The sequence below is a fragment of the Camelus dromedarius genome, chromosome 8, assembly GCF_036321535.1.
Source record: "Camelus dromedarius isolate mCamDro1 chromosome 8, mCamDro1.pat, whole genome shotgun sequence".
Taxonomy (NCBI): Eukaryota; Metazoa; Chordata; class Mammalia; order Artiodactyla; family Camelidae; genus Camelus; species Camelus dromedarius.
In genome coordinates, this window is record NC_087443.1 from 46,150,531 (window position 1) to 46,174,287 (window position 23,757).

The 23,757-nt window shown below is 32.5% G+C and overlaps 1 long non-coding RNA gene across 1 annotated transcript in view; it reads right to left on the reverse strand.

Moving 5' to 3' along the window:
• Positions 1 to 344: 344 nt before the first annotated feature.
• The window catches only part of LOC116155791 (uncharacterized), a 332,414-nt gene continuing 309,001 nt past the window's right edge, over positions 345 to 23,757 (reverse strand). Inside the window, exon 4 of the long non-coding RNA XR_010382050.1 lies at positions 345 to 463. This is a non-coding gene — a long non-coding RNA (uncharacterized LOC116155791). The remainder of the gene's footprint in view (positions 464 to 23,757) is intronic.

Consider the following 23,757-nt stretch of genomic DNA (forward strand, 5'->3'; position numbering starts at 1 on the left):
CATTTATAAATTAGTTTTTTTTTTTTAAGTGAAGTGAGAAGTTAAAGATTATTCTGAAGTAGTCTGAGGGCAGAATCATCTAGAACATTGTTTCTCAGTCAATAGAAGTTTTTTTATTTGCCTTTATTGAGTCAGCTCAAAGCACTGAATTAAGTTTTCATAAAACAACTTTCTTTCCAGTGTTATAAGTGCTTGACTTACATAATACTTAATTTCAAATACCTTGTATAACTGGCTTAGTGACTACGATAGTTTGAATATTTATCAGTAAATATTTGCTTACCTCTCCTTCATCCTGTGGACAGAGAATGTTTCTATATCCCACTGATGTTGGGTTTGGGTACATAACTTGATTTGGTCAATGCAATGTTAGTGGATGTGATTTCAGCATAGGCTTGAAATATGCGTGCTCTCTTGCCCTTCTGTCATCACAATGACAATAACATGCTCTGTGTAGCAGCTTCTGCCAGAAAAATGAGAAACACATTGAGTAGAGCCACCCCAGCTGACCCACAGATGCAAAACCATGTAAGTAATACTTCTGCTGTATGCCACTGAGTTTTGAGGTACTTGTCATGCACCAATAGAAGAATAATAGAGAAATAAACTCAAATGACTATAAAAAGGCATCCAATTCAGCTTGTTAAAGCATATACATGCGGATTAATAGAATCATAGTAGCTATAAGCTTAAGCATGCAATGGAATCAAAACACAAAAACTGGGAGGAATCATATTTCCATTTGTATCATGCCTTTGTATCCTTTATTTTTTTTAATCAAAGGTAATTTGGCAGACAGTGTTAATCATCATGTGTTGGGTCTAAAGATATATAACACATGTATCACGACACAATGTTATTTCAAAGTGAATGATGAAAAATCATACTTCCATTTTTTTTTTTTTTTTTGCTATAGCCATCACTGGCAAAACCTATCACTGAAGTTGCCATCTCAAAATTCTAGTGAGCTCAAGATTTTTGTCAAAAAACAGCTACATTAATCTGGGCTGCTCAGCATTTTGTAGCTTGATGTACTGTCTTAATCACTATGCCTCTGTTAAGTACCTTCCTTTTCCTCTTGAATCATGTTAGAGTGACACATTTCTAGGTCTTTACATGTCAACAGAATAATGTATAGTACTGATCCACTGCAGAGCACCTCTGACCATGTCTGAGACACATTCACATGTGACAGGCCACATGGAGCATACTCCTGGCTCCTACCCTCACACCTCCTTTACTCCAAGCTTGGTGGACCCTGTTCAATCACTGCCACTTTTCGCAATCGGCTGCCTTCGTGAAACACCAGAAAAAGGGAATATATTGAACCATATCTCAACATCCAGGTCTCCCTTCTAGTCATAGTTGTACATCTGACACACATTGAATTTACTGTGCCTAACACACCTGTTTCTAATCATTCAAATATTATTTAGAAAGCACCTTCTACATACCAGGTATCACTCAAGAATCTAGAATACTGCAATGAACACAACCTGACAAAACACCTAGCTTCAGAAACCTATATTCTAATCCAAACACAAAATGTACTAAAATGGTGGAAATTAAAACCCAGTAATGATGTCCAATCATTACATTAGCAGAGATAATAGATTTCTACTCTCTACTTGTTTTTAGAATAACTTTTTTCCTTCAGTGAAGGAAAAAGAGTAAGGAAGAATGTGCTGTCTTACACGACAACTGGCAAGCTGGTAAGATTTATAGAAAGCCAAAAGAAAAATTTTAATAAAAGGGAATTTTATCTAATTGTACTCTTGAGTATTGTAAAAGAAATAGTTATGAGTCTAGTTATGAGTCAGCACACTTATTTAAATAAAATATGCTTATTTGAATTAACTAGATATACATAGGGAGGAGAATCTCAACATCAAAAGATAATGACTTTGGTTAAATATATTCTTAAAACGAAAAAGTACAGAGTTATTGAAATTATAAATTTTATTAATACAGAAAATTTTATATATTAGTAACTTTATAAATTATACAAACACTATTACTTCTCTAGAAAAATTTTATGAAAGTCATGTGTGAAGGAACACAGGAATTCAGATATTGTGGAACATTCTTTTAGCCTTGAGACAACAAAGCGTATCAATAAGGAGTCATAATTTTTTTCTATAGTTCATATAATGTGATATTAAAAAACTATTGCACATTTTTCTTTTTCTATGAATAAGTACTAGAAATATATAAATATGTTAATTATAATCAAATGTTAACATAATATTCATATGTTTATGATACATATTAAAACAATATAGTCAGGTAGTTATAGCCTTTATTTTGTGGAACACAATTTTGAAAGAATAATATTTAAAGGAAATTTTGAAGTCTTCATGTTTTCCTGTCTCAAATTTAAATATTAAATATGTAAGAAAACACAAATGTTCAAAATGTTCTCATGAAATAAATAGGTATTTCTCCAGACATGACAGGTTTATTCGGGATCAGCAGAGAACTGCAATTTGGGGTGTATAACTGTGGAGTCATGTGCAAGTCCCCACAACAAAGTACTGAAAGGAGAATGCTTTCAAAATGGGGAAAAGTAAGTTGGGAGGCTTATAGCAAACAAAGAGTTCATGGCTTTTCATTGGCTGAGTCTTTCCTCTACCTGTTAGGCTCTGCTATCATTGCTGGGCATGGGAGCTCCCCCTCCCTATCTCCCACCTCTATTAAATTGAGGCTTCTATTTATTAATTTAACAAGAAGCTATACCAGGTATCTTATTAGAGTTCTCTAACAATTAATCCATATTTCTAGCTGTAATTTCATTGTATTATTTTCACTTCACTAAAAGTGTTTCAACAATTGAGAACAAAAAACTGCTTACTTTTTACCGTAAATTGGGAATATTTTACTTAGGCAACTTATTTTCTGTTTGTTTAAAAGTACAGCCATCATTGTACATGAGTTGGTAGGTAGCTTCCTAATAATAATTAATAGTTGTCTGTTTTTTCTCACAGAAAAACTAAAGCCATTTCTTTGAGCAGAATGCATCATCAATATTCAGTGGAACTACAAATGAAGATGAAATGAGCCTTCTGCAGAAAACTCAGATTGCAGTTCTGGCTTAAAACCTATGTTGGCTTGTCACATTCTACAAGGCTCTATCATTTCCCTGGTTTCCAAGTAAACACATTAAACAAAACAAAGCAAAACAAAATACGCAAACAAACAAAACCCTTGGAATCTGTCAATGAAGAAAACAAAGAAGCCTTCGATTTCAGTTTCAAATTCGTGCTAATTAGTTAAATAAACTCACTGGGATTTGAGTTTTAATCCCTCTTTCCAAATCCCTAATGCTTCAATTTGATTTGTCACTCTGTTCCATGGTGGAGGTTTTATAGTTATTTTATTGATTTAAAAAAAAGCAATTTAGTCCACTATCAATATATATCAAGTGTATCTTAAACTTGATTAAAATTTAATTTGCTATCAATACCTATTCAAATAACCATCTCATCTGTAAATTTTAATAATACTGAGTTAAATGTTAAGAGTGAGCATCTATTTTATTCCATTTGCCTATTGGTCGCTAATACTGAGGCCAGTAATACTCTCCCACCTCGCTCATTATGTAAAAAGTGAGATTTAATAACCAGTGTAACAACATGACCTTTTACTTTTCCTAAGACTGATAATCACAGAGTTACTTTGCATAATTACAACAAATGACACTAGCGCAGAATTTATACAAAATTTGAAATTATTTAACCTTTCCCAGACAACTTCTCAGCCTTTCTGTCAAGGTAAAACTATACTAGTAAGACAGTTTGTTTTTCTACCTGTGATACCACTGGGATATAGCTTTTCTTACTTTAACACTAACATTAGGAAGAGGATGTATTATTATGACTCTTGTAAAATCCAGTATTGGTCAAGATGTCTTATCAGCCTGTGATGGCAAAGATCTTTTCATAATTGACCAGGTGCCAACTTGTTCTTCTTGGCTTATTTTGTTTTTGTGATGTAACCACAACATTTGAGGTCTTCTTTCTCTACTTATTATTTCCATCAAACTATGAAGACTCTTCTTTTTTTCTTCCTCTTTATCGTATTTACCAGAAGAACTCAGCATAATCCTTAAAATATTCACACACATTTTTGTGCACTAGATTTCCATCCCATCTTTAACTTTTTAGCAAATATAACTGTTACTTACATTCCTTTGTGAGTATTTCTTCATGGCACTACTATTTCTATTGGAATATAAATGGTCATTATTTAGTAAGTATTGAAATTTCATATTTTTGTATTTGATCATTAAATTCAATACAAATATATATGATCATCAGTTAAACAGGAAAACAGTACATTGAATCTAATTGGAATTCTCAGATACATCTTTAGAAGATGTTATCAGAGCTGAACATGTTTGTCATAAGCATTAATACATGACAAACCTCTGCTGTTAATATCCTCAGGAATCCACTCCTTCCCTCCCACACCTTGGGAATCCACTCCCTCAAACAAAATGAGTATGAACCGTTTTGGATGACAAATGGGTACTTAGACACATAAATATGTCAATTTACTTTTTACAAACAATTTAATGTGTTTCCTTATTAGGAATTGTATTACTTTTCTATTGCTGTATAACAAATTACCACAAACTTAGCAGTTTAAAACAACACCTATTTATTAGCTCACAGTTCTCTACGTCAGAAGTTCATTCCATGTGGTCCATGCAGTCCACAACTGCATTTTCTGCTCAGGATAGTGCACAGTTGAAGTTCAAGTCATAGCTGGGCTGAGCTCTAATCAGAAGGTTTTAGGAAAAAATCCAAATCCAGGATCATTCTTGTTGTTAAAATAATTCCATTTATTGGGTTGTAGGATTGATGTTCCTGCTCCCTTGGTGACTGACTGTCTTCGAGTAGCTGTTCTCTGTTTCAGGAGGTCATTTTCAGGTCCTTTTTCATATGACCCAATAGCCAGTTCACACATGGATGTTTGCTTTCTTCGAGATCAGTTTGACTTTCTATTTTTCAACCAGCTGGAGAAAAGCTTCTATTTTATGTCATTAGGATATACCTGGATAAGCTCCCTATTTTAAGGTCAACTGTACTATATAACATAACCTAATCACGAGAGTAAAATCATCATCTCTACAGACCTAGGGATTATGAAAGGTATGTATAACACGAAGAGGGAAACCCTGGGGGTCTTTGAATTCTGCATAACACAGAGATATCCACAATTAAATGATGCTATAATATACTGATGCCTATACATTTTAAAGTGAGTGTATTTCTTTGTCTTTTTGTCAAAAGGCTCTGAAGTAAAATATAAATGTTTCTAAATGTAATTCATTCATTTCCTTCCAGTTTTCCAATAAACTCTCACTTTTCATCATTTTCACTACCTAGAATATTTTTCTTGCCTTTTTCTAAAATTCTGATTCTACTATACCTCAAATTGGGAAACTCAGATTATGAAGGACAGAATCATGTGTCAAGTAACAATGCAAAAGTATTCTCGGTAGAATGGAGACTCCTTCAGTATGTATGATTAATGAATTTTTCATGCATTATGTCTAAAGACACCAGTTTTGTTTACTTGAAGGTGTTTTGTCAACAGTTACTTGCTTTGCTCTATTACATAACATTGTAGGAGAATTTTTAGACCTGTGATTCTTTACTATTCTACTATAGACTTTAAATTATGTATTCTGGAATGGTTCTGATAATGGAGTGTGAGTTGTGATTCCTTTGTCTCTTTAAGCTATCAAGTTTGAGAGCATGGGAAACATAAAAATACTGAGTGCTTGGGAATTTTTAAAGACATCAATAAAGGAGAGATATTCCCATAGAAAGGCAAAATAAGGTGTGAAAGAGCCCCAATCCTGGAATCAACTGACCTGACTTTCAGTCTACATCCACTACCTACTGAGGTACTGGGCAAGATATTTTGTCTCTGGATCTTAACTTTCTTCTTGTGAAATGGCAATGAAAATAACTCACTGCCTTGTTATGATAATTATATGACAAAATAAAATGACAGTGTAAACAACAACTATGAATTCTGAGACTTTTTTTTGTTCAATGATTTGTTAAATGTTCTACAAAATAAGTATTTCTCAAAATAATCTACAACAGTGCAATCCTGTATCTTTGAGAGAATATTTCATTACTTATCTGTTTATATTACCTGTTTTTCTTTTGGGAAGTGCTGGATTTCTGGAGATTTGTTTTTGTATTAGAATCACAGACTCGTGGCTTGCATTTGCTGAAAGCACTGCATCCTACGATTAAAATGAGTACTAGAGAGTGACGAGCAGAGAAAACCTGTTTCTTATGTTGGCTTCATGTTATGGCAATTTAGGGCACCAATGGATGATCTCTAAGTTCCTCTCCGAGACTACCATCCATAATCCTATCATTTGAAGTGTTACACAAGGATTAGTAGTTGTAAAACATTTTTTAAATCCCTGTTTAAAGCTATTTTATGAGTATCACAAAATCATTGCACAAGCTTAATTTCCAATTCCACAGGAAAGGATATGCATGGGCTCTTTATTATTAAATAAATGTGCTGGATGATCCAGCTTAGTGTGATTGTAACTGCCTACGATTAATGTAAATTTCATTCTTACACTGTTTATTGATGGAGGCTTTTACACTGCAAAGTGCACAAACAGAACTGGGATAAAAAAGCTGGGGTTTGAGCAGAGGACTCAAGGTAGTGATCTGCAAAATAATCCGAAAGAATTTTCATGAGAAACTACAAGCAGAAGTCCCTTTATCCTAAAGTTAACCTTTGAAAGTGAAGCTATGTTATATCACACATCTATCTACTACTGAGACTGGAATAAAATTTCAACTGTACCTACATCTGCAATCCTCTAGTCCCTGCCATTCACACATACCTTTAGTTTCCTTTTTCTATGTGACAAGTAAATATGAATCCCTTCAGGTGAAAAACAAAATACAAAAGGAGTATGTGGACTGAGAAGGAAGATAATATTGCAGATATTCTAAAAGGAGTGATTTTTATTTATGAAAACCAAGACTGATTTAAAATAACTTATAAAGATGAATACTTCAGAAATATTAGGCCAGAAGGGAATTTCATTATGAAGCACTGCAAGCTGTGTGAGGTGGTCTAAACCATCTCGTACAATTGGTGGTTGGGAATAAAAACTAAATTATATGTGAGGATATTATGGAAATAAGAGATAACAAACTTTACGTGGAAATATATTCAATTTTATATTGCAAAGAAGAAATTTAAAAAATAAGAATATACTGGAAGGCATAAAATTGAACACTGTAAAAGCAAAAATCTCACTCCTCATCCCATCATTCTTCAATCTTATCAAATATTTTACTGGACTTTGAGTGCATTATTGGTGACTAAAAATAATTACTTGTAAGTTAGAGTCCTTAACCATTATTGGATCAGGAATTTAATTGAAAAATCACCTCATCAGAGCATACATCTCAGCCAAGTACAAATGTGAAAAATAAACAGCATAATTGCAATACCTCAGAAATGGTTAGGTGAATACAATAAATATATAACTGAAAATCCATAGGTCTTTACTTAGATTCATATCTCCCATACATTGGTGATTGCAGACCATCCTTTACTATTTCTGCCTCAGATTCTTTATAGGTAAAGTAGAAATGACAATTACTGTTATTAACAAATTGGCAGGAATGCAGTGATAAGGCAATGAAATAATAGATGAGAAATTACTTTGAAAAGTTAACAAATACAGTTTATATATGGGGTCTAGGTCCAACTACATGATAAACTCTGTGTGAGATACATAGCGATTCTGTACTATCTTTGTAAATTTTCTATAATTCTAAAACTATTCTAAAATTTTTAAAGTTTATTAAAACATTGATAGAATACAAAATAGAATTATAATTACAGGAAAATTAAAGTGATGTAATATATCTATTTGCTAATAAATATCTCCTTTCTTTACTTTTTAAATTGAATTGGAAGTATCAAACCATTATGGTGTTTATATTTTATTATACACATTCAAAAGAAAATATAATAGTTTTGTTTAAAAATGTTGATTACTGAAAATTATAATCTTAGAAATTATTTAAACTTGTGATAAAAATTTGTAGATGCCAACTTAGACTTAGGGCAGGATATTCATGGTTTTTCAAATCATTTTGTGAGCTTACGAATAAAACATTATTTTGAATAACTTGATATAGATAGTAAAGACTTCATGATTTCAGAATCACTTAAGACTTGAAGAGGGTTTGCTATTCTGATAACACTTTTCAAAAAGGTACATAATTTTCTTATTCTTGGTGCAAGAGAAGCCTCACAGTCCTTGGAACTTCCCAGAAGCCTTTCCCCTTTAACTATGTTTAAATATGATTGAGTTAATTATCCTTTTCCATTTCATATTTTGCACAGCAATATATGGTATGATTTACAATCTACCCCTTTTTTGGTTTTAAGTAAAACTTTATTCCTCATGTCTAGGGCAATATTAAGCATCAAAGAAGTCACACAGCACCATATACTAGTGAAAAAGTAAATAGCACTAGTGATATATGGAGAAATATTCAAAAAAGGATTTTAAGTCATTTTTAGTAACTAAACTGTCCATAGAAAAGAGATATGTTCTTCTAAACTTCTGAAATGTTTACAGTCCCCTTGGACTGAATGGGAGTTTTGAGATCATTCCTGTATTTGAGAGGTGGGGAAACTGAGGTTCAGCAAGCTAGTCACTTTCCAGTCTCACAACTAGTTAAGAGACGCACACAAGATAAAAATTCAGTTCTGTCTGTGGAGGCTGTTCTCAGTACCTCGAGGTCAGGAGTTCTCAAACATACCACCGCTCATTTTATCAAGTCACCAAAGAGAGTCTCAAGTGGAGGGGACTGTACAAAAGCTTCGACACCAGGAGATAGAGATCATGGCAGAGAGGGGTGGCACCATAGAGTTTCTGTCCACCAAAATTCTTAACAGATAGGGTTTGAGAAGTGTCTATTTTACATTTACTCTTTTTAGTTTTTACAACACCCCCCCCACTTTGTGGCTGAGGAAACTACACTGGTTTGGTAGGTTATCTAAGACCACTTAAGTCGTTAATACTCAATGCCAAGTTTATAAACCTAGTTCTTAAATTTCAAATACTTTTGTAAAAATCTTGTGTTACCAACTAGATTGAAATACTTTGGTAATATGATACATCATATGCCACCTTGGCACTGCTATGAGCTTTTGAAAATGTGTAATAATACATGTCTGTATTTGATATGTTCACACAAATAATGAGATAAACCATAATCAGGCTCTATGAAGGAAACAATAGTAAGAGTTTAAACTGGGTGCCTCCCTCGAGCTTGATTTAAAGTTAGACAGGATTCTTCCAGATTCTAGGACCCTGACCTCCCCTTTCTTAGAACATTTACTTTAGAAAACTTGTCAGTGTAAATCCTTCTCTGCCCTTGGAGATGTGAATCTTTGTAAAAGCCTCTTGCCAGTTTTGCATCCAGGACTGCCTTTCTCAAGGACTTAGGAGCAGTCCCTTTGAAATGTAGTCATCAAGGAGGATAGAGTCCCTATCTCACCTTTTCTGTGGGAGGGCAGGAGCTTAGCTTCAGCAGGTTTCTAGCTCCAATTTGTTTCATTATTTTCTCTCATGAAGAAAAAGTTTACTTTTATTTTGGGTGAAGCCAACTAGCAAACCCAGAGGCCTACAATCCCCCTGCTTTACCTCAGCTTTTAAAAACCCTACTGCCCTTTGCTTCAGTGGAGTTGAATTCAGACTCATTCTCCTTATTACAATAGTCTTGAATAAAGTCTTCCTTGCCAGTTTAAATGTGTCCAGTGCAATTTTTGCTTTGACAATTTACATCTCAATTCCTAACCATAGATTAATAATACTTTAGTAGGTAAATTCAAGTAAGTTCTTGGAATCAAATGTGACTTCTGTTTAATTCAGAATGATTCTGTCAATGTTAATCAGCATAGAATGGCCTTTGAATACTCGTTTTGCTTTGTTTTGGTCAAACTCAAAACTAATTTCACTTCTATTACTGATCTCGTAAGTAATTTTCCCTACTCTAATCAAAGCAAGCAAGCTACTGTTTTCTAGGTTCTACCACCATTGTGGCCATGGAACCCCATGAAATGGAACACTGACAGGTTTCTGATCATCAAACATCATTTTCATACTCAGTTGATGTGGGTAGAAATTATAGAACAAAGTAAATGTTTTAGAAATATATTCACCACACCCTACATGCAGACAAAGATAGTACTGCTGTTCCAAGACAAACTCTTGGAAGGTTTTCTGTTCACTTTTCTTTTGTTTCTTGTTTATCTGCAGGGGATTTTGTAACTTTATCCTATCAGTACATACCAGTCTTTTCATTTGACTTTTTTTTTTATTATTATTAAGGGCTTTCTTTCAGTGTCTCTTTGGGTTGCTCTGAATTCTTATTTTTTTTTTTAATCTTTTTACAAGGGAGACATTCACATTCTTTGTGATTGTTCTTTCTCTCCCATATACGTCTTTTTAAAATAAACTTTGAGCGAGAGCAAGGGCACCCTTTGCAAGGTACATGAGACTTCTTTCCGAACAAAAATTTTAAATTTGAGTCTCTCTGGGGGCCAAAGGATTAAAAATGGGTTTAACAGTCTTAGTTTAACATAAATGGCACCTTTTTCTTTGCATATTGGAAATGCAAAATAGTCTTCACTTGAAACAAAACAAAAAGAGTGCTCACCAATCCTTCCTATAATAATCCTTCCTATGCAGTCCCTAAGTCTAAATTTTATTTTTCTACTTGTGATAGGGATTTTGTTACAGAGAATTATTTTTCTACTATAAAAATAGTTATTCAAGAAAAATAATAAATGACAACTGATATTTGGCATCACTGCTGGGTAGGTAATAAGGAATTTTCAAGAATATTTCAAGCTGAACTGCACATTGCACTTTCTCAAGAGGGCAATCTTTACTCATTTAATATGAACATTTTTTTTTTCCTTGAGATAAAGGTCTAGAGTATTCCATGAATAATTTGTATATTTAAAAAGAATGAAAAATAGAATCATTTTGAATGATTTCGTTCATTCGGATGATGTAAGTGGAATTTTGCCACTAGAGATGCCAAACTATTATTTCAAGGAAGATAAGAAAGATTATTATTTATTAACGTTCAACATTTAATGTAAATTATACAGATGTTAAAAATACTCCCTCCACATACTTTAAAAAACTTTGAAGACCAAGCAAAATATGCATTTGCATTATATATAGCCCTTAGGGCAACAATTTTTAGACTTTGGTATTGAAAACAGATTATATAAAACAAATAATCACACCGTCACTTACCACAAGCAGTTCAACTGTGATCAAGAAACAAGTGTGTAACATAGCAGTGAGCACAATTACCAAGCCCAATGTACAAAATTCACCAACCCATGACTCATCAGTACTCACTCTCTATCTATGATAAAATCATGTGAAATGACTACTTGGAATAATATTGTTCACAGCAAAGTAGTAAGTGAAAAATACTGAGTTCTTTACAACCTGTTGTGTTGCCTCTTCTTAATCTGTACTGCCATATAACAATGTTTCCTTGGTATGAACACAGAAGAAAATGTGTAAAACCATGGATCATGTTGTTTCCAAATCCAATTAGAGTTAAATTCTAATATGAGTATAATAAATTTAATCAGATGACAAGATTGAGTTGTCCCTTCTCAGTTTTTTGTGCAAAAAATAAAACAAAAAATTGTACAGAGAATGACTGCTTCCATACAAAAGTAAATGGCTTTACTTTTGTCCAAGGCTTAAACATTTTAAACAGCTTACGACTTGTAATATACACCAAAAGAGGGAGCAACTGTAATTGTACATCTTGACTGTTATACCCATGTAACCAGCACCTAGATTATCAGAAGCACAGAAACCTTTAGTCACTTCCCTACACCCAGGGTAACCACTATCTTGACTTTTAACACTATATATGCTGCTTTTGAAGACCATATACATGGAATCATACCTTAAACATTTTAATCATTTTGAGTGATTCCAGTCATTTGGATGATGTAAGTAGAATCATTATCATGGCTCCATTTATTCAATATTATGCTTATGTATTTCATATATATTGTTGATCATAGCTGTAATTTGTTCATTGTCATTGCTGCATAATACATGTTTACCATCATGTAAACATGGGACTGCTTATCCACTTTAATGTCTACAGGCATTTGTTCAATTCCACTTTCATACAATTACAGATAGTATTGGTATAAACATAATTAACATGTGTTCTGGTGAACACAAACATACATTTCTGTTGGATATGAACCTAGGAGTAGAATCATACATAGGGAATGCATTAGCTGTTCACTTCTGGTAGACCTGACACATAGTTTGCAGTTTTGGCTGTACTCATTCATACTTTTTTACCAGACTTTTATCAGAATCCCTGTTGCTCCACTATCAATACAAGGTACTATCAATACCTCATATTTTCTGTCTTTTACATGTAGAATCATTCTGCTGAGTTTGTAGTAATATCAAATTATAGTTTTAATTTGCATATTTCGGATCACTAATGAAATTGGAACTTTTGTATATTGGACATTTGGATATCTTTTGTAAAGTATTTGTTCAAGTCTTTTACTATTTTATTTGTATTTTTGTCTTTTTATTTGTACTTATATTTTTAATTGCATGCAATGATACCTATTTCTCTATAAAGTTATATTATTTAATATAATGACCTAAAACACAAGAACTTATTAGATTAGTAATAATGGCCTAGATTTTTTTCTCCCATAACAACGACTAGAAACCACTTGCAGTTTATTTTTCCTTTAAAAATTACAATTATCAGAATGTATTTAGTTATGGCTAGACTCTTTAGGAGCAAACTTATTGATAAGAGAAAAGTAAAACTAGAATATGGTAAAAATTAATTTATAGTTTCATTTTTTATTCATGAAAAATATTCAATTGACAGTTTATAAGGCATTTTTCTAGAGATTAGGGACACAATTGCCCCTAAATTCTTGTCCATGCTATAAGTAGAAACCAATTCAATTATCATAAGAACTAATATTTTTATATAGACATAAAAGACAAATTATTGCACACTCCTCAAATCTGATCCTTAACAGTATTGTAAAAACAGAATCCTGAATTAAATGAACTAAATGCATTTAATGAATTAAAATATATTCTCCAGGGTGAAATTTCCTTTATTTTTATCATTTGAGTTTCCTATAGTCCCAATCAATTTGTTTCCTGAGAGAGATAAGAGTAGCAATAAGGTTAGGAGGTACTGGCTAGAGGACTTCATTGATTTCCTATGAACAAACTAGTTGGGATACTTTGTGATGATGAATTATATTCTGTTCAGAGAAGAAGGCTTGCTTTCTCTCTACTATTTTTGAGGGTGAATAAATCTCCATGGCTTCAGAGTCCCCTGCAATGATTACTGGATGTCTTCCAACCTGTCTCTGGCTCAAAACTCAAGCTGAATATGAGGAAAGACAATGCCTTCAAAGTGGAAAAAAATAAGCAAAGAGTGAATTTAAGCTGCTCTTTTCTTTGTCACATTTTAAAGAAAGGTTAGTCACAGGTTTTCTGAGTTATTAAAAGTAATTAACCTTGCCATTGCAACTAACTACTTTAAGACCTGTGTTTAAAGAAGCAGCAACATAGAAAAAGTTTTAAAAAAGGAAATCTTCCTCATACTAATGCAGATTCAGATATTTTTAAAAAATCACCCTTATCTAGGACTGAGCAGTCATTTCTTGTCTATGACTAATTTTCTGTTGTGTGTTCTTTAATGGTTTATTTTTATAGAGTTCATTTTTAAAGAGAATTTTAGGTTTACAGCCAAATTGTACCAAAATTCTACATGTACTCCCTAACCCACACATACATAGCCTCTTCAATGAGTGAATGGTATTCAAAGATACCACCAGAGTGATATCTTTGTTACAACTGATGAACCTATATAGACACATCATAGTCGTCCAAAGGCCATAGTTTACCTTAAGGTTCACTCTTAGTATAGGACATGTTTAATAAAATATATCTATATTATAATACCATACAAAATATTTTCACTGCTATAAAATCCTCCGTGTTCCACCTATCTTCATCCTTCTTGTCCACTCTCCAATTCCTAACAACCACCGATCCTTTTACTGTCTCCAGAGTTTTGCCTTTTCCAGAATGCTATATGATTTGGAGCCTTGCAGAAGGTAGCCTTTTTATATTGGCTTCTTTCACTCAGTAACATGTATTTACATTTCCTCTGTGTCTTTTTATAGATTGATAGCTCATTTATGTTCAGAGCTGAAAAATATTCCACAGTAAGGATGTTTCACAGTTTATCCATTCACCTACTGAAGGATATCTTGGTTGCTTCCAATTTTGGGCAGTTGTAAATAAAGCTGCTATAAACATCCATGTACAGGTTTCTGTGTAGATATAATTTTTCATCTCCTTTGGGTAAATGCCAAGAAGTACAATTGCTGCATTGTATAATAAGAGTATATCTAATTTTGTAAGAAATTGCCAAATTGTCTTCTAAAGTGGCTGTATCATTTTACATTCCTAACAGCAATGAATGAGAGTTCTGTTGCTCCAAATTCCAACCAACATTTGATGTTATTAGAGTTTTGAATTTTGTCCATTCTGATAGGTGTATAGTAGTATAATTGTTGCTTTAATTACACTTCCTTGATGACATATTGATGTGGAAATACATTTTCATATACTATTTGGTCACCTGTATATGTTCATTGGCAAAAAAACTATGGTCTTTGGCCTATTTTTTTTTCAATATAGTTGTTTGTTTTCTTATTGTGAGTTTTGAGATTTCTTTGTATATTTGGGATAATAGACCTTTATGTGTCTTTTGCAAATATTTTCTCCGAGTCTGTGGCTTATCTTTTCATTCTCTTGACAGTGTTCCTCACAGAGTAGTTTTTAATTGAAAAAAAGTCCATATTATTAATTATTTCTTTCATGGGTCACACTTTTGGGGTTGTATCTAAAAAGTCATTGCCAAATCCAAGCTCACCTAGATTTTTGCCTACATTATATTCTAAGAGTTTTATACTTTCACACTTGAGACTAAAGATGCATGATAACACACATACTAAGCTGATTTAACACAAACACAACAAAACTTACTTGCAACATATCCTGCTTTATTTATTCAAAGCCCTGGAACTGCCTTCAATTGTAATTTGCGTTGATGCTTTAAACTTTTAAATGATTTTCCAAATACTATGTCTAGCTACTAGACAGAATGCCTTCAGAAACATTCTTACATTTTCAATTTTTTTGTTTACCTCTTTCATTTTCCCACATTGCAACTATGATCTATTACTCATTCTGAACGTGAAGACTGTGTTTTCAAATTTGTAGCAATTTTAAATGGTTGTGCCAGTAGAAAATAATAAAATAAGTTGACAGTATGTATTTTATTTCACTTTCATTTTGAACAATAGTATTTCAATTAAGATAACACCTATATAATGATGAAAAATGTTTGGCAGGAAATAAATATACTTTTGTATATTATTATTATTATTACTCCCAATTCATTCTCCTGTCTTTAGTTGAGGTAGGGAAACCTCTTATTTTGGAAAATGTCTCCAATTTCCATTAGAGAATGTTAATTCCACTTCCATTTTAATAAACTGGAAAACTGAGATCGTTATCACTCCCAGCTATCTGTTAGCAATTCTTAATCAGAAATTCTGTGCTGCTTTATACTAATCAAAACTTTAGGTCATAGGTAAATGTAAGGAGTAGCCAAGGGATCTGAAATCCATCATTCACTGTATGTAAGTAGTTTGTCTTGTATCCTTGCTGTATTCCAGATCACTACTCCCGTGTTTAGAAAGAATTATTAAGCTTTTCTGTTCACTGGATTTATTAAATTGTGCTTTTTTGTTATATAAAAGACATGCATTGAAGAATGTAATGGCAAATACACATTTGATTTTGGTTTATGTTTTTATGGTAAGAATGTCATTGTCATATTTCCTAATTATATACTCTAATTGAAATAAACATTTTATTTTACTTCCTAGTAAAAGTAAAGTTTTGCTTCTCCTGAGTTAAGTTTTATTTTTATTTATTTACTTAGTTTCTGTTTTTACACCATGGACATTATAAGTCAATGTGTTTATCTCTTTTCTAGGGTAGCTGTGAAACACAAAACCCAAATTTGACCTAAAGTTGACAAATTACAGGATCTCTTGACATGTACCTTGAGAGCTAAATTTTATTACTATCTTCGTCTGATATTTCCATTTATATTTTCTTCATGTATCTCAAAGTTCACCTACAAATAAATTTTTTATATCTTTTTTCTTTTTTAAAACTTAAAAATTTTTTTTTGAAATAAGGAAGAAGATAAAAATGAACACTATAAACTTATTGCACTCTCCCACCTATTTAAAACTTAAACTAATAAAAAACTGGAATTCAAGACATTTCAAATCCCATCTGGAAGAGTTTTAAAAGATTTTATTTCCTGTTGTTTGACTTTATATAGAAACATGGAGTAGTATGGCAATCACAGAAGTGATATAACAGACCATTTATAGACCCCAGGAAAAGGTCATTTTGCATGTTTTTGAACTATGTTCTCTTTGGAAGTGTAAGTTGAGTCACAGTATAAGAAAGTGAGTACCAAGTAAAGAGACTACATAAAATTTGATAATTGTTCCTATGTTCTATCTAGCATTCTAATGTATTACTATTCAGTTACTCCAACTCAGCACTGTTAAACAGAAATAAAATGTGAGGCATAGATACAATTTTAAATTTTTTAGTAGCCACTTTAAGACAAGTAAAGAGAAGCAGGCAAAATTATTTTTAATAAGATATTTTCTTTCAGAGGATACATCCAAAATATTATCATTTCAACATACAGCTAAATATTCAGGGAGCTTATTATATTCTTTTTCTATTTCTTTTTTTTTTTTTCACTTTCAATTCTATCAGTTTTGCTTTATCAGTTTTTAAGATATACTATTTGGTGTATAAGCATTTAAGATTGGCATATTTTCTTGATAAACTGACCTCTTTATTAATATTTTTTTTTCTTTTGTTCCTTTATTCCTCTGCTGCTCTCTTTCTTCATGATTTGATGGTTTTCGGTACTGGTATGCTCTGATTCCTTTGTCTGTATCTTTTGTGTATCTACCACAAGTTTTGCTTTGTGGTTACTTGAGGTAAAATCATGGTTCTTAGTCAAACAAGTTGTATTAAATTCTTGATTTCCTAAGTTTCTGTTAACTCTGTCACTTTACCTAATCTCCCATAAACTCAGTTTATCTTCCTTTAAAGGGAAAAAAATATATTTTCTTCCTTTCCTTCATTTCACAAATGTATATTTAATGTCTTTTCTGTGAAAGGGACATTTTTAGATAAGTCCCCACCTCTCATGGAACATACATAAGTGTGCTGCTGAGTAAATAGATAGACAAATTTGTATAAAATTATGCAATAAAATCTTAAGATTTCTTTAAGAAGGGAAAATAAGAAAAATCCCTTAGGGATGGAGAATATAATATAAGGTATGGGATATCACATAATTTAAACCCAATATTTCCTTATTTCTCTTTTATCAATATTTACTAAATCATAATTTTAATTGTCTTGAATTATTAATGTTTAGATCTGCATATTGCAGTAAATTTGTTTGTCTTTAGCCCAAGTTTAACCCTATAGTTATTTCTTTATTCTTTGTTCTTGGTTTAAAGAAAAAGTAAGAATGTCTCCAGAGGGGCTTATTAAAGCAAACTTTTTTTAAGTCCACTATGTACTAGTCACTATAATAAAGACTCTACCTATCTGAAGTTTTTCTTCAAAATATTCATTTTGTAGGGTCATCATAGATGACTCTAAGGCATATTCATAAGACACAGAATACGATTTCCCTTTTTTGCAGATTCCACGGAAGCATACGACTAAAAGTGAAAGAAACGGAATTTCCTTCAAAGTCCATCTAAAGACAAAGATGTCATGTACACTACACCACATTCTGTTTCTTTATTCTTCTCAATCCTCCCTTCTAATAGTCTAAATGTATCAGATAAGGAGACAATGCATTATTTATTTGTATTCTTTATTTTCATTTTAAAATAATCACAATCTTGTTGCCTACTATGTGTGCTAAGAAGTATAAACAGAACAATGAACAATTCAGTTAGGCAAATGTTTAGAAGCAATGTTTAATGATATTCTTAGGTATGAGTGGGCTTAGATGGATTTTATAATATTAACAGCTGGAACAGTGGAATTTTTTTCCTCTCATTTGCAACACACCTGAGGCTCCTAACCACTGAGTGTTACAACAAACCAATCAGTTAACATTCTCCAAGTTGTCTATTTTCACTATTGAAACTTATTATGAAATTATCAACTATTTCTGTATTCTCAAAAAAGAAAAAAATGCGTTGTAACTTAATAACTATGAGATAATTAAAATTATAAGAAAAATAAGAGGTGATAAACTTGAATGTTTATTCAAAATTACTTTATCTCCTCTACAATATGGAAGAATTCAATGCAACCTTTTATTTTGGAGGGTTTTGTTTGTTTTATTTTAGTTGGTCTAATAAAATAGAACTCTGAAAGAGGACTCTACATTTCATTTGTTTAAAATGCACTAACAAATAATTAAGCATTCATTAAAAATACGTAATATTTTTAGGGGAATAGAAAGGAATTTATTAGGGTACACTGTCTAAGACAACAGTGAGCCACACAGGTGAGAGATACCTGTGTGAGCACTGAGGAAAAGAACAAGGGAAAAGTGACACTGCTATAGGCAACAGCGGGCCACACAGGTGATGGGTTTCTGCAAGAGCCCCAAAATATGTAATCTTTATTTTCTACCTTATAAGAGGAATTTTGATAGCACACTACTCAATGATATACACAAATCAGTTTCCTTGGATGTGTGGGTATAAGTAAAATTTATGTAAACAAGATAGTAAAACTTTTCTTTTTTTTACAGTTACTTGCCTGGAGGCAAAAATATACCTCAGATTGTCTCCTCAACATCCTTTCCACATCCAGTATGCAACCATTCCAATCAAATGCATTGGTTCATTAAGGCATTCTTGCTGCAGTTTGTGGCTAACAGGCAAATTTTTGTGATATCCACACAAATTTTACTCACATATTTTTGTAAAACAAAAATCATAACAAAAAAGCAAGCTTCCCCATTACCTTAACCCTTATTGAAAAGCAGTTTGGTATGGTAAGAGATGTGGACTTCGAGTCAAATAGACCTGGATATTGATCACAGCTGTATGATTGATCAGCCTATGGCACTACAAGTACATGTGATTTCCTTGTAGGTTTCTTTCCTAAATTAGGAAAAATAATATCTCCTTTGAAAAATGCTTCCAAGCATAACTGATATAACATATGAAATTGTCGATCTTGGTAATCCTGAAACTACATGTATGCTCATTAAATATTTCATTCTTATTCCCATTATTTAAAAATACTGAAACACAATGTATTTTTGAAGACTTAAGCTTAGACAATTGTAAGATCTCTTATAGTTACCCTGGTGTAAATTTTCGCTTTCTCAAACTTCTGTGCTTTATTTACATGTCACTTTTCAACCTTTACCAAGTTCAGTCCAGCATTCTAGATCCTCCCAGTCTAGTCCCAATCAATTTCACTACTATTGTATACATAATTTTTTTACTACAGATAACATATTTCAATAATGATTAGCACAAAGCATGGAATTTTCATGTCCTTAGGATATATCCTCTTTCATTTTTGATATTAATAATCTGTATACTCTCTTTTCTTTTCTTAGGTAGCTTGGCTAAAGATTTACAAATTTTATCGATATTTTCAAAGATCCCGATTTTGGTTTCATTGATTTTCTCTTTGATTTCCTGTTTTCAATATTATTGATTTCTACTCTAATTCTTATTATTTCTTTACCTCTGCTTAATTTGAGTTTACTTTGCTTTTCTTTTTCTACTTCCCTAAGGTGAAAACTCATATTGGTATTTCAGATTTTTCTTCTTTTCTAACATATGCATTCAATACTACAAATTTCCTTCTTAGCTCTGCTTTCACTGCATCCTACAAATTTTGATTCTGTTTCATTTTTATTTAGTTAAAAATACTGCTTAATTTCTCTTGAGATTTCTTCTTTGGTCAATGTGTTATTTAGCAGTGTGTTATTTAATCTATAAGTATTTGGGATTTTTCAGTCATCTTTCTGTTCACTGGTTTAATTCTATTGTGGACTGAGGGCAGAGACTGTATCATTTCTATTCTTTTAAATTTGTTAAAGTGTATTTTATGGTCCATAATATGGTCTTCTTGGTGAATGTCATGTGAGCTTGAGAAGACTGTAATACACATACATAAAAATACACATACAAAAGCATATATAATGGAATACATTATTGCTATTATTATTTTTAACAAACTGTTTCATGTTAGATATATTAAGATTGAGAAAAATAAAAACGTTTAATTTAACTTCACTTATTCTTTCTTCAATACCTGTTTTTTTGTTTTGTTTTGTTTTGTTTTGTTTTGTTTTTTTGAGTAGACCTGAGTTCTTGCCCATATTATTTTCATTTTCTCTAAAGTACTTATGTTAACATTTCTTACAAGGTAGGTCTACTGGCAACACATTTCCTCCATTTTTGTCTGTCTACAAACATTTTTATTTCTCTTTTACTTTTGAGGAATAATGTCTCAAGGTACAGAATTTTTTTTCTTTTTTTTTTCTCTCAACAATTTAAAATTTCTCCCCCTCTTCTTGCTGGCATGGTTCTGAGGAAAAGTTGTATATAATTATAATTTTTGCTTCTCTCTAGATAAAATATTTTTTTCCTTGTGGATTCTTTCTGAATTTTTGTCTTTGTTCTTCTGTAGTTTAAAGTAAATTCTTAGGGAGAGTTGTTTGTTTGTTTGGTTTAGTTTAGCTTTGTTTTGTTTGCATTTATCCTGTACGGTGTTCTCTGAGCTGCTGGATCTATGGTTTGGTGTCTGATATTAATTTGGGGAAATTCATACTTAGTATTAATTCATATACTTTTCCTATTATTTTATTTCTTCTACATCTGGTATTTCCATTATGTATATGTTACATCTTATGAAGTCCCAAAGTCTTTGCATATTCTGCACTTTTTTCAGTCTTGTTCTACTTTCTTTTTGGATTTTGAGTATTCTGTTGATATATCTTCAAGTTCAGGGGTTATTTCCTTAGCTGTGTCCAGTCAAAGCTTTCAAAGGAATTCTTCATTTTTGTTACAGTGATTTTTTTTTAAATCTCTAGCTTTTCTTCTTGGTTCTTTCCCTAGGGATTTCCATCTTTCTTCTTTCACTGGCCAGTTGTTTTTGCATGCTGTTTACTTTCTCCAATAGTATATTAATCATAGCTTTAAACCTTAATCTGATTATTCCATCATTCTTGTCATGTCTGGTTTTGAAACTTTTTGGTCTTGTAAGTTTTTCTTGATAGCTGGACACGAGGTACTCAGTAAAATGAACTTCTGTAAATAGATTTTCAGTAACATGATGGTGAGGTATGGGGGTAGGGAAAACATTCTGTAGTCTCTGACTAGGTCCCATTCTTTTTAGTGAGCCTATGCCTCTGGATTGTGAACTTCACAAGTGCTTCTCAGTTTTTATCCCTCCTTTTGTGGGAAAGGATGACTAGGGTGGGCTGAAGGTGGTTATTTCCCTCCCCACAAGACAGTTAAGCTTGTATTAACTAGCTTCCCTGAAAGCAGACCTTATTAAGAGGAAGAGAGTGCTCTGCTGTATTTCAAAATGTTTTTTCCCCTCCTCTACTAAAAGCGAAAGGAGATTTGTGTCAAGTATTTGCCATGGGAAATTGGTCAAGGTCCTTGAGGCAAATCTCACAATATTGTAGAAGCTTCCATATGACTGGATCCCCTTGGGGTTTTTAACTCTCAGAGTAGTTTATACTGAGTTTCTAGCAATTCATCAGTAACCATTTCAGGGTTCCCTACCCTGGCTCTGTTTCCAACAGTGGTTTCAGCTCTTGAGTCTCTGCTCAGGTGAGCCATTACTCCCTGTATTCACCAGTATGTCTCTCCAATCTTGAGGACCGAGGGTTGCCTTGTGCTCCCCTTTCTTATGGATCCAGGACAAGTTGCTGATTTTTGATTATGAGTCTGTTAATTAATTCACTTCTTGTTAGTAAGGAGTGGCATCTTCCAAGCTCCTTATATGTAGAATAAAAAACCCTGAGTGATATTTTTTAAAGTAAAGCTGCCAGCGTCACTCCTTGGGTGAAAGACCTTAATAATTAATGAAACTTTGAATGTACCTTTGAGAAAACTGCTTAGTTCTTACCTACCCATCTCACTAGTCAATTCATATTATTGTTCCCTCTCTGTTTGTACTTATCTTTGCTAAATATCATCAGTTCCTCAAATTTGCCATGGTCCTTCCTTCCTCAGGACCTGAGCACATATTGCTTAGTTGTGCAAATGATATGCTGTAGTTGGTAGAACCATACACTTGTTTTTAATAGTGCTTTTATAATTCTTAAAATTTTTCTCATTATTCTAAGCAGTTCAAATTTAGGCTTCAAACGAATATTCCAAAAATAATACAGTTTACAATAAAAATAATTTGTCAGAAATACTAATTACTATGCTTAAGCAAGATGGGAAGAACTTTAGAAAAATCAGAAAAAAATATTAGGAAAAACTACTTTTAAGTGGGAACATTCTCTGCTGGGAACAATCTCTTTCTCACCTCATTAGCCTTGTTCATCCACTCACCCTGACTATCAGGTCAACAATATCACATCAGTGAACTACTGTTTTAAGCTGCACATGACAGTGACTCAATTAATAGTGTTTTGTGCAACAGGACATCAGAAACTCTCACAAACAAGAAATGCCAAAACAGGCAATCTGGGACTGACACAGGTGATAAAACAGTACATTCAAATCCAGGATCATTGTTTTCCATTCTCCCATCCTTGCTATGGTATGCACGTGTGTGTGTGTGTGTGTGTGTGTGTGTGCGCGCGCGCATGTGTGTGCTTGTGTGTGTTAGCTCAGGGAGACACAATAGCTGTTGTAGTTTCAGGAAACACATCTGTGTTCCAAATGGGAGAAAGAATGTATTGGTCTAACTTCTGTCTAATTCCAGTATTCTGCCACTTCTCAGCTCATTAATTAAAATCATCAGCTGGACAGTACAGTCTAGTTACAAGGGAATCTGACTTCAAAAGAAATTTTAATAGTAGAGGAGAATTTTAAGATTAGAGCAAAGGACATTGTGCTGGAAAGCCAGGTCAGCCAGCTAATAGTATCTGACCCTACTACTTTTTATGGAAACTTACTTGATATTCCTAACTACGTCATGTTCCTCTGATATGTTACAATAGCAATAGGTCACTGTCCTTGTTAGCATAGAACACAACAGTATATTAGTTTTATTTCCAAGCTACTTTATTTAAATCAGTCCCCCATTAAATTGTAATTTGTAGACAACAGGAATATGGGATTTTTTATCTTACTATTTTAATCTCAGCTTTTCATATATATTAATAATTTTAATTAATACATAATATATGCTATAACAACCTACTGAATGTAGAAATTCATTAATGTCTGCTTCTGTTTCTTATTTTTTTAATTTCATATTTTAATCATCACAGAATGCATTCTATTTTATATTGTTTGTTTATGTGACATTTAAATTAGTCTTATATA